Source organism: Mandrillus leucophaeus, unplaced genomic scaffold (genome assembly GCF_000951045.1).
Source record: "Mandrillus leucophaeus isolate KB7577 unplaced genomic scaffold, Mleu.le_1.0 Scaffold169, whole genome shotgun sequence".
NCBI classification, from domain to species: domain Eukaryota; kingdom Metazoa; phylum Chordata; class Mammalia; order Primates; family Cercopithecidae; genus Mandrillus; species Mandrillus leucophaeus.
Window position 1 is genome coordinate 3263879 of NW_012101687.1, and position 13309 is coordinate 3277187.

A 13309-nucleotide genomic window follows, 5' to 3' on the forward strand; every position below is an offset into this window, starting at 1 on the left:
CCTGAATCTGCAGAAGTTCTCTAATGGTTACCTCTTTGTAGTAAGACTGCTTGGGCTATAGGCATTTTCTGATTTTTTCCCCCTAAACGATTCCTGTCATTAAGGTTTTTTTAAATCCTAAAATGAATCATCCTAGAGTGTCCACTGTGCTCCCTCTTGAATACACAAATGGACACTTGTTTGTTGAGTGTCTTTCCTACACATTATGTGGTACATGAAATGCATGAGGATTTGTTCCTGTCCTAAAAACTGATCATCCATTTGATAGACAGAATACACACATAAAACAGTTAGAGAATAACTTAAGATAGCATGAAATAAAATGCATTACACACCATGCATCTCATTTAAAATGCTGCCAGTAGAGAATGCTCAGCTTTTTCTCATATATGCAGACTGATCAGTAATCCCCTGCAGCTTACAGGGTGCCCCAAAATCCCTCCAACCCTGCCACAGAGCCTGAAGCTTCCCCCTGGAAACTTGATTATTTCAGAATCAAGTCATTGACATTTCAGGAATATTTATTGAAAACGTCAACATCCCTAGGATAAGTCACTCAAAGATCTGCATCCAATCTGGCTCCTTAGGTCAAATGAGCCTATCAAATTTCTTCCAGCTGGGTCAGCCAGGAGGGTAGAGTCACAGAACAAGTGAAACGTGTGATGGGAGGAAAAAGTAGGGTGCATTCTGGGCTCAAGGCTTTTGGACAGAGAAAGGCAAGCCTAAGTGAACCATGACATTGAGGGGTCCAGGATAGACAAAGAGCTTTGAGGTCCAGAATAGGTAGGAATATGAGAAGGGAGAATCACAAAAGGAAGGGAGTGGGCACAGGATACGGACTTCCTACTTTGCAAATTTATCCAAGACTCTTTCTCACCTAGGTTTGACCTTCCTCTGAGGTTCTCTGTGGCCAGGCCTATGAAGCCCAGCTTGAGACTCATGACCGTTTTTCCTCTTAGAATTACGGTGATCACTTTCCTACTGCTATGGTTGCTGCAACATCTGGCCAGGATGCTTTCTCTCATCACTTCAGGGGCACTTCCAGGAAGCCGTAGGCTTCAGGAGTGAGGGAAAGGTGAGGAGGTTGCGTGGAGGCCACAGTCTAGCAGAATCAATGAGCTGGCTCTGCCTCTGCCCCTGCCCCTGCAGACCCTCTCTGCTGCAGCTCCTGTCTGGGCTAAGGACTTCTCTGCTACACCAGAGAAACCCATCTCCTCTTCCTCACATGTATTCCCAAGATTTGCTACACAGAAGGAACCCTCCAGCAGGTGTCAGAATCCTCCAGTTCCTGGCTACTGTCTCATTTTCTCAGGGGAGGTGCCCTGGTAGAGAGTGTAGTGTCTGCCTGGGTTTGAGCCCTGGCTCTGCCATTTACTACCTCAATGATCTGGGGTCTCAGTTTCCTCATCTGTAAAAAGAGAATAGTACCGATGTCCCACTTACAGAGCTACATATAAAGAGTTCAGCATATTTACTGTAGTAAGTCCACACATAGTAAATCCAAAATCAATGTTCACTACTATTATTACCACTGTGACTACTCTAATCAATTATCCAATTAACAAATGCTAATTAAGAAGCTACTTTGTTCCCCACCAATGGGCTAGGAATAAAACACTCCACCAAAATGAACAACGATAATGATAAAATAATGGTTTTCATTATGAGCGCTAATTTTGTGCCAGGCACTGTGCTAAAGACTTTTAGTAATTTGTATTGCCTTCTTTACTTTTCCAAACCAAAACTCTGGGGGTGACGGGTACAGAGAGAGGAGGGGGTGGGAGACACACTTAGAATCTCCCTTTCATAGAGCCTTTGCAGAGAGTCCAACTTGCTCCCAGGAATGGCCAAGTCTTTCTCAGAGCTGGGAAGCAATCTCCCTCACCCAGTCGCACTTCCCTGGGCCCTGCCTACAACAGTCCAGGGAAGCACCTTTAGCCCTCCTTTACTTCTTTTTGAATCTTCTACCAGCCTGCTTTCCTGTCTCCCCTTCCACTCCCATCTAATCAATGTAGAAATGGCCTCTCATTTCACTTCTGAGAAGCAGTTTCCTGTCATCTCTTTAAAGTCTACCACTTTCCCACTGACTGTCTCTAATAAGAAGCAGAAAGCAAATGTCTAGCCCTCCTTGTCAGCATAATTAGGAAACTGCTTCCTCTGGACATGGCTGAAGTCCCTATGTTGCTAAGAGCAAGACTCTTCATGTTTTGCATTTGGGATGTAACTGTTTTGGTGAGCAGTGTGCAAATCAGTTTTTAACACCAACATTCTGTTCTAGTCTTTGAGACAGGAAAAAGATGAAAATAAATATGTTTCCACATTTTAGGGTAGAAAACCCAGTCTGTGGTTTCCCTGGCACTGCTTGTTGTACCATTGAGATCTTCAAGCCATGCAGCCCCATAGGTATACTGTTCCTTATTTGCTAACCTGGTGTTCAAAATAAAAAGACTGGTTTCCTTAGTAGCATTTGATTTTGATTTTACTGAAACTTATGTGGTTAAAAACATTCTTATACTATTAGTATGTGACCTTTAAGATATTTGTCAGGAAAAAAAAAAAAATCTCATAAGAGTAGAACCTTGTTTCCCAACTGAGTCTCTTTTCACTTCAGAAATGGAGTCCCTTGAAATAATCCCTTCCCAACTATACCCTGAAATCTTCAAACCCCTATTTTCTCCTCTTCCCACTGCAGGAGGAATTTTGGGTCACATGTCCCATTACTCCAAATGGTAGATACTGGCCGGCAACAATTTTTCTAAGTTTCATACCTTGCCTAGCTTTTTTCATGTCATCCAACCTGAGCTCATGGGCCATGGGCATGAAATAGCAGCAGCTGTAGTAGCAGTAGCCACAAAACGTATCAATAAAAGATGAAAAATGACATTTAAACAAAGAACAAACCAGAATAAACCAGAATAAAATGAGCAGTTCATTCCTGTCTGACATGCACATCAGTTAAGAATCTAATAACTTGATGTCTTTGGAAAGATGCAAAGTCTCAGATGTTAGGACCACTGTTTGGAAGTCATATGGACATTTTTGGGGGGTGCTTGTTCAGTAATTCATGGTGTGTCCTTCTTGGTTGCTGTGTCCTCTGAGTATGTGTTTTCTGACTTACCTCTGGTAACCCTGAGTCAGGAATTAAAGTAGAGAAAGAACTCAGGGAAACAATAATCGATTTTAACTACATTATGACAAACTGTCTTCACTGAAGCTATTCCTTAAATTGGCTGGTGTTATATTGTCCTAGTGTCTTCTAGACATGGTCACACTTGCAGACTAATATGGCTGTGAGGTCTGGCCCCTTCAGTTACATCCAATTCAACCCAGTATATTACCCTAAGGAAACTGACGGTGGGGATTTCCTAACTCCTGAGCCAGAGTTTCCAACATGTCATTTTCCAGTTACTCAGCATTTTCTACTCTAGTGATAGTCCCTAAAGTTACTGATTAAAAACAAAAATAGCTAAACCCCAATTACCCAGAATTCCTGGTGCCCCTAACCCACCCAAGATCAGTTACTCATATTCATGATTCTTATTACACCAGTGTTTTCAGTGCCTTGTACATAGTACCCTCAATGAGAGAAAAATATTAATTTGATAATATTTGAAATGGTCTTGTCAAACTCCTTGGAAGATTAATCATATACCATTGATTAGAAACCAGAGAAGAGCAAGGCTGCAAAGTTATGGCTTCATGCATGCACAGACCTGGAAAGTTCCATAAAATTCAATTAGTCCAATGGTCATAGGGCTGAGTGGGTGATATTCATCTCCCCTCACCCCCAGGTAATTTTGGAAATGTACTGTGAGCAACTTTGATTGTCACAATAATTTCAGAGGTTCTACTGGAATATTGTGGGTGGAGAAGCCAACGAGGTTAGAACTCCTGCAATGCATGAGACAGTTTTGTGCAATGAAAAATTGTCCCATGTCTCATGCAACTTACACACATAATTTATCTTAATTTATACAGTGGCCCTATAGGTACTGTATTTATCCCCATCTGGCAAATTATAATGGAGGTTAACGGGGAGGCTTCATCTTCCCTACCTACTTGAAAATCTCTTCCCTAGAATTAATCACTTTGGTTCAACATATGCAGACAATATTCCTCCCTCAATTTTTCTCGATTGTTCACATCCCCATGGGGCACAGGCAGGGGCCTCTGGAGACCTCACTACAACATCTAAGATAATTCTCCACCTAAAGTACTGAAAAATCATGTTGGACACCAGAAAGCTCTTAGCAACACTCAGTAACTAATTACTGATGTTATTTTCACCTGGAAAGAAATATTCTTGGTAAATCAGAATAAGTTCCTTGAAACTTCATGTAAAATTCATAACTGTGTTAAGGTAATTTTGAGCCACTGTGTACGCCATTCTGTGGGATACGCAGAGTATACCTTTGTGAGGCTCCAGGGACATTCTTTCCACTTTGTACTTCTTTTTAAATCACAAGGTAAGATCTTATGAGACGCAAAGATTCATTTGTTTTCCTCCATCAACTTAAATTTTTCTCCCTTTCTTTATTACCTGTAGGATTTTAGCACTGAATAAATAACAGGTTTGAAGGTGAATTATTTTCATGAGCCCATATGCATTAGGACAAAAACTGAATCTATGGTTTAACCAGGACTTAATGTACCTCGACCTGGTCTTCGAATAGCTTACAAAGGAAAAAAACATATCCTGAGTTATTGGAAGCAGCATGGTGTCAAGGTAGTTAAACAGATTCTGTCTCTGTGGTCAAGTACCCTTGCTGTAAAATCACATGAGGTTGGAAAAGAGGAATAAAAGTGGAATTTGCTTACCCACACATACCCTAATGACCAAACATTGTGAGTAAACTGAATTGGGCAATTGCTATGTTAGTGACTGGTGAAATAGTTCCATTGAATTGATTGGTCCTGTTCTTGCTCCTCCCATGGGGTACACGCCTGGTTGTGTACCCCCAGCTCAGGGACAAAAAAGTTTGCTTTCCCTTCACTCAGCGTACTACACTTTCCCCTGTTTGAAACTTATTCTGCTGCTACTTCTTTGTTTATTTCATGTCATCTGCTCTTCAAAAATAAAGACAACTCTCACTTCACCAGTCTAAGATAAAGGAGAACCACCCACACAACCATGAAACACTACAGTATATGTGTTTAGCATTTTTTCAAGAAGTGTTCTGTGACACACAATATTGGCTCCTTTTCCCTGCACCTGAAGGCCTAAATTATAGGTCATTCATTTGTTGGGTCTCTATTAGCTCACTAATGGATGCCAATGTCTTAATTTTAAAAAGTTTTCTAGTGGCTTATGCAAAGTCCTCAGGAAACCTGAGTAGCAAATAGGATTAGCATAATGTAAAGGCCCAGAAGTAATGCATTAACATGCTGACGTGGCATAAGCCCCAATGAATATGTCGATAATTAGTGCTTCTTAGAGAGCAGCTAGATCACCTTCCTAAACACTAATGTTGTGCAAATAATCCTTGGTGAATCTGAACATCTGCTAGTGGGTGTCTCCAAGCAGGATGCGATGACAGGAGACAGATTTATCAATATTGCTGTTGGATTCCACCAAGAACATACTCCAGCCCATAAAACCTTCTGTCAGGCATAATCATATTCCTAGCCATAATTTTGCTATTGTTTGCTATCCTCTTTTTTCCATCTATACTAATTAAAGTCTTGGTGCACCCAAAGCAGTATGTATAAATTACATGAACTGGTAAAAATTTCAGTGTTCATTTGACATGAATCATTAATATCACTTTTTTGTATGGTTAAAGAGCAAGTGCATTTTTTTTTTATTGCCACATCCACATGGGGCACAGGCAGGGGGCTCTGGAGACCTCACTACAACATCTAAGATAATTCTCCACCTAAAGTACTGAAAAATCATGTTGGACACCAGAAAGCTCTTAGCAACACTCAGTAATTAGTTATTGATGTTATTTTCACCTGGAAAGAAATATTCTTGGTAAATCAGAATAAATTCCTTGAAACTTCATGTAAAATTCATAATTGTGTTAAGATAATTTTGAGCCACTGTCTGTATATGCCATTCTGTGGGATACACAGAGTATACTTTTGTGAGGTTCCAGGGACATTCTTTCCACTTTGTACTTCTTTCTAAATCACAAGGTAAGATCTTATGAGATGCAAAGGTTCATTTGTCTTCCTCCACCAACCTAAATTTTTCTCCCTTTCTTTACTACCTGTAAATGAATAAGAAGAGTATCAACTATATTTGTTAAAATGTAAACAGAAAAACAAAATAATATACTAGTGTTTGGTGAAATAATAACAGATTTTTCCAGCCTGAAATAGAGTTGGTTTCCCAGAATCTTCTGGTGAAAATGGAAGCACATGTCCCTTAGAATAATGCTCTTTGTGTCAGTCTAGGTGATGCATGGGTTACTTTGCTCAAGTAGAAGCTGGTTGACCTCCAGGTAGGGACTCCATTATGGGACATATGATTCTCTCCGTTCCAGCTTTGTGACCTGAGAGCTCCCCAATTTCTCCTCCCCCATCACCTTATTTCCAATTTCCCCTAATATTTTTGGCCAGAGGAGTTCTTGATTAATCTGAGGGTTGGGGTAGAACTTGCTCCTCTAGCTCAGGATGCTTTCTCTTAAATTGTTTGTCTACGTCATAAGTCTTTTTTATTTTTTAACATCCTAGGCCTTTGAAAGTGGAGACCTAGTTTTTCTCCATTTTCCATTGTTACATCAGTTCTTGACAACTAGCACAGAATGGCCTGTTTCAATGGGAGGGATGGTCCAAGATCAAACAAATACAGAGGAAAAACTGAGTTAAAAATTCAAAACAATCCCACTACAAATTCTTAAGATGAACCACAAAATCCTTCTGAAGGCAGTATTTGAGAATAAGCACTAACAAGATTTAAATTCATGAAATTAGATCTTAATTGATTATTTACACATCAGAGAAGTTTAAGAAATAGAAAAATCTACTACATTTCATTATCTCCTACAATTCATGAATCTGGCACCCGGAATATTACAAGGCTCCTTCCAGAAACTACATTAGTGTCATAGTTCACATTTGCATAGAACTTTGCCATTCAAAGTCACAAATATTATGTCATTTGATCCTGAGTTAGTCAAAGTCACATAGCTGGTGAGTGACAGTGTCAGATCTCCAAAACGACTTGGTATTTCTGAAAAGCAATTGCCCTCTAAAAATCATAACCTCAATCAAATAGAGTGTTTATCCAAACATGAGCACTGATTCATTTGGACTTCTTACAAACCTTTTCACAATTTGTGTATCTTTTCCTATCTAAAGCATATCATCAGGCCCCTATATTTTATTTTCCCAGCTCTCTATGGTTGCAGTCTCAGCCTGCTCAAACCCGTTTTCCCCAGGTCCTGAGCAAATACTGATGATATGGGCAGGATCCATAGCAAGTCATATCAGTTTACATCCACCGCAGTTTAGCAGGGACCTGATGCAACAGAGAAGAGTCTGATGCTGTTTGGACCTCTCGAGCCCCAGAACTTCCTGCCCCTTCCTCTTCTCAAGCTGTTTCAGTGCATTTGATCAGGTATACTGGTCAGTACCCAGATCCTCATCGCCCTTGTGTCAGTGCTTGCTCAAAACGACTAGATGCCGCCATGGGGACTCCACTCACCAGTGGTGGTCTCGTCTTTTATAGATGGATTCCTCAAAATCACACACACCACCCCTGTCTCCAAGATTTGGATCACAGTCTAGATGCTCCCACCCTTTCTCCTCAAAACTGCCACACCACAGTCTCTCACCAACTGCCAGGGTGCTCTGCCCTTTTGTGACCAAATACCTGAGGCTAGGTCAGTTTTGCAAGCCCTATGCACCTCAGATCATCGCCCTGATATTCCTAAGATGTAAGGCCTCACAAAATCTACACTGGAGCCTAAGTAACAGTGCACCATGCCAAAGAAAACACAGTTAAACTAAACATAATCAAGGGATTCTGACTTACTGACTTCTTTTGCAACTTGCTTCCTCTCTCAGTGCTTCTAGAAATGGGAAATTTTTCAGACCCAGAAAAACTGAACAGAACTTGCCAGAATGATGACGCTAGTGACAATGATTCATTGATTTATTCAACAAGAATCACAATAATAATAATAGGCATTTACAGAGTATTGTCTCTCTTCCAAGCATTTTATATGCATTTTATTTAATCTTTACCAACATTCTTATAAATGAGGCTTGGAGACTATAAATAACATTCCTAAAGTTTCACAGCTAAAGAGATCTAAGTCTAACTGAAACCCAAACAAGTACAGCACGTGCTCACTAGTTACTCATGAGTATAATTTTACACTAACCTATTACACATCCTTGGGGGTGGCTGTAACCAAGATGTCAATGATTCTCTGATGTAACTTTACATTGCCACGGGGCAGTATGGCAGGCTTTTTCCCATGGTGCATTTTGCCAGCCACCAGTTGAAGGTGGCCTCTGAAGATCTTATCTTAATTGGAAATGAACTAGACCTTGCATGTGGAGAGAGAATTCTACTGGAGAAGGTCCTACTGGTTGGGGCAGACAACTTCATGCTGCTTGGCAAGCCACTCCTCAGGAAGGATCTTGTTTGAGTAGAAGCCACAGTCATTGAGAAGACAGAAATATGGCCAAGAGTCGTTATGAGATTTAGGAAAAGGAAAAGCTTCAAGAAGAAATGATTCATTGTGACCCCTCAGACCGTCCTCCAGATAAACAGCATTGAGATTGCTCAATGTTTGTCGTAATCACTGAGTTAATATTTGCAGAAGTATAAAAATAAACTATTGCTTTCCAAGGAAAAAAAGAAGCTTGGGTATGGCCACCCCCAAGGATGTGTAATAGGCTACTATAAAATTATACTAATGAGCAACTAGTGAGCATATGCTGTACTTAACAACTCTTGCTCAGGGTTCAGTTAGACTCAGATCTCTTTAGCTGCAAAACTTTAGGAATGTTATTTATAGTTTCCAAGCCTCATTGATAAGATTGTTGTGAAGATTAAATAGAATGCGTATAAAATGCAGCTCAGATGGTGATGGCACTTTCACCTTTGATCTTTCATCACCATCTGCCCAAAAGAAGCCCTGTCATGGAGCAGCCAGATTCTCATTTTAGGTAAACAGAAAAGGATAAGACACTTCTGGCCTTGTATTTTCTCCCAGAACACTCAGATGCTGATTACATTACAGACAAATCAAGATTTCTCAACCCTCTCTAATTCTTTCAATCAATTATCCATTTAGTGTAACTATGTGATAATAACACATAAAATTATCATGAAAAATGTGAAAGCTAATAAACTAAAAAAAAAAAAAAGTATTCTTTCTAGTAGCAAGGGTTTTGTATGGGGAAGCCTGGCTTTGTGGGAAATGATTTGATAAACTTATACTGGAAACTGAGCCCCAGGGAACGAATTCCATTCCAGTCAAATCTTCAAAGGAAGAGAGGAAGCTACTCTGGATAATAAGAGTGAAGAATCGGAAGTTCCTGGAAGAAAATTCTGGAAAGGAAAAGAAATTGGTACTGTGTAGAGGAAAGAGAAAAATCTCCCCTCTCCATGATGGCACAGCTGAGGTAGACCTCTGGAAAAAGAAAATCTCTGGAATACTGACAATCATTCTTCCCTGAAAAACCCTCTGACACCTTCAGAAAGTATTCTGAATTGCTGAGTATTAATGCTTTGGTGTGAGTATGTTATTTTGAGGAGTTAAGCTCTATGTCTTGATAAGAACGTATCAAAAACAGACCTCACACATCAACCCAGGAGTCAGAGGTCACAAAGGAGACTGACAAATGGGTCATGGTGAGAACTATGACCACCTGTGTCCACATAGCTTAACTAGCAGAACTGAAGCTGAATACCACCTTGGTCAAGGTGACTTAAATAAACCAGTAAATAATTTCACTGCTTGCTTCAGAAAAGTATTGAAAATCAATTTATCTGAACAAATAGTTTGCTTAAATGGACAAACAACCTCCTTCTCAGGACAACAGATTGTTCCCCTGAGTAAACAATTATCAAAAAATTATTTATCCGACAAGAATTTCTTGACATATAAGAATGCCTTACATTTCCACTAGATCTAAGTCAACATACCACAGATTCCACAATCGCAGTCTCCCTTTACTGAAAGACTTCTCAAACCACTTGATCTCGTAGCCCCAAGCCCTATAAATATCCTTCTGACCTCCTCTGAACCGCTAGGTTCTGAGACCTGGAAAGACTTTGTCAAGGTTTCTCTCCCTTACTGCAGTAGGCTTAATACACAGCTTTGATGGATCAACAGGTGCCTTTTTTTTTTTTTTTTTTTTTTAGGCAAGTCAACAGAGCCTAGTGCTGAGCCTGGCACAGACCACATACTATGATATTAACAATATAATGATAATAAATAAAGGGCCTAGCAGAGCCTAGCATAATACCAACTACTCAATAAATGAGGCAGCATAAAGCTACTTGCATAACCGTGGCAAGAAAGATGGTAATATCAATAAAATATCAGGTGACAAATAACAGGCCACAAGATATCCTGAGCTCAACTTGAACTTTTCCATCCCAGATGTGATATCAACATCTCTTCAAGGAGACCTTGGTTTCTTTAGCAAAGAAATCCAAATCTAAGCATAAAAGTACACAACGAATCGTTTTTACCTTAGTGTTCAGGACAGAACAGAGTGATCTCAAATAAGTGACCCTTGTACTGAAAATACAGTAAGTACCTACCTTTTTTTTAAGTCAATTCCATATTGATATTTCCAATATAACAAGGTTTCTTTCCTCCTTTCTCACAGATGAGTTTATAATCCATTTTTTTTCTAGTTTTGAAGTCCCACAATTACTTAGGGTCATTTCAAACAAAAATGAAAATCACAGTATTATCCTTCCTGGAATTGGCTGCCAAGTCAGCTTCCATTCAGACAGTTCATCTTGTCGGCATCGGTCACAATCTTCCTCCCAAAGAACATGAAAGAATGCACAAGTATAAGTCTTCTAGTGTTCTAGCATCCCAAAAAGAGTTCCATACAATTAGTAAATAACAGCAATGCAAGGAATCAAAAATAATAATAAGTCCTTGGTGTTTGATCTAAATTTTTTGACTAGTTTTTCATTTGTACAGTATTAATGCCATGAGTTTTGTCTAGGATTTTTTTTGAATATGTGCATCCAATTGTTCCAGCAACATTTGTTGAACAACCTATGCTGTCTCCATTGAATTACCTTTACTCTGTCGAAACTCAGTGGGCTATATTTGTGTGAGTCTATTTCTGGGCTCTCTGTTCAGTTCTACTGATTTGTATGTCTATTCTTTCACCAATACCATTTTGTACTAATTACTGTGCCTTATAGTAGGTTTTCAAGTTAAATAGCATGAGTCCTCCAAATTTGTTCTTCTTCAGTATAGGGTTAGCTATTCTGTTTTTTCCCTTTCCACATAAATTTCAAAATTTGTTGGTATCTACAAAATACTTGCTAGGATTTTGTTGAATCTATAGATTAAGCTAATAAGAAACAACATCTTAATGATATGGAATCTTCCGATCCATGAACATGGACTATTTCTCCATTTACCTAGATCTTCTTTGATGTTTTTCATCAGTGCATTGTAATTTACCACATAGAGGTCATGTACGTATTTTGTTAGATTTATACCCATTCCATGTTTTGAGTGCTATTGTAAATGATGTTTTTAACTTCAAATTTTAATTGTTCAGTGCTGCTATATTGCAAAGCAATTAACCTTTGTGTATTCACCTTGCATCCTGTCACCTTGCAACACTCACCTATTAGTTCCAATAACTTTTTGTCAATTCCTTGAGATTTCCTGCATAGACAATTATGTCACTGTGAACAGTTTAATTTCTTCTTTTCCAATCTGTTTACCTTCTGTTTTCTTCTTCGAATATGTTAGGTTAAATGGAAAAGAATTGAGGTTGAAGATGAAATTAAGTTTGGTAATCACCCGACCTCCGGATGAGGAGATTATCCTGGATTATCTAGGTAAACAAATATGAAAGCAAAGGTTCTTATAAATGGGTAATATAGACAGAGAGAGAGAACCAGAGAGATGGCAGCATGAGAAGGACTCAGCTGACAAGGAGGAAGCAGACTGTGAGCCAAGTAATGCAGGCAGCCTCTAGAAATTAAAAAAGATAAGGAAACAGATTCTCTTCTTAGAGCCTCCAGAAGGAACACAGAGTTTCCCTACACCTTAATTTTAGTCACTGAGACTGATTTTGCACTTATGACATCCAGAACTGGAAAATAACAAATTTGTGTTGTTTAAGCCACCAAGTTTGTGAGTTTGTTACAACAGCAATGGGAAACTAATATACATATCTTCTGAAAATAAGCTTGTTGTAATTTTTTGTTCTTCCACAGGTGAAGTGGGTTTTTTTTTTCCTTTGACTCTTTCAAGATTTTCTCTGTGTTTTTCTGCCATTTGAATATAATATTCTGTCTTAGACCATTTTGTGCTGCTATTACAGAATACCTGAGACTGAGTAACCTATAATGAGCAGACATTAATTTGTCTCACAGTTCTGGAGGCTGGGAAATCTAAGGCCAAGGGGGTGCACCTGGTGAAGACCTTCTTGCTGCCTCACAACACGGCAAAAGGCATCACATGGATGAGAGAGAGTAATAGAGCTTGAGAGAGAAAGGTTCAGAGGAGGAGGAGGAGAAGGAAGCTGAATTTATTCTAAAAGGAAACCCACTCAGGATAAGTAACCCGTTCTCAATAATGACATTAATCCATTCATGAGGGCACAGCCCTCACGACCTAATCACCTCCTGAAGGTCCCATGTCTCAACACTGTTGTGTTGGGGATTAGTTTACAACACCTGAACTTCTTACAAACCATAGCATATTCTTAGGGGTAGTTTTATGGCAATTTGTTCTGCTCAGTATTCTTTGAGGATCTATTGTTATACTACATATTTTGAAATTGCCAAAAAGAAAAAATTTAAAAACCTATTGCCCCCTCCCCAGTTCTTAGATATTCCTTTTTGTGTGTGTTGTTCTATTCTGTTTGTTTGCTTGTTCTTCATTTTTTCTCTCTGCATTTTAGTTTGGGAAGTTTCTATTTACCTATCTTCAAGCTCACTGATTCTCTTCAAACTCACTGAATCTCTTCAAGCTCACCGATACGTTGTGTTTACTGTTGAGCCTATCGAAGACAATCTTCATTTCTGTCACAGTGTTTTTTATTTATAGTATTTCCATTTGATTCTTTTCTTAGACTTTCCATCTCTCTACTGACATTACCCATCTGTTCTTGCATGTTGTCTACTTTTTTCCCT

General features: G+C 39.2%; 1 pseudogene; it reads left to right on the forward strand.

The window, feature by feature from the left end:
- Positions 1–8396: 8396 nt before the first annotated feature.
- On the forward strand, positions 8397–8756 carry LOC105537143 (annotated as a pseudogene).
- The last annotated feature ends 4553 nt before the right edge of the window (positions 8757–13309 follow it).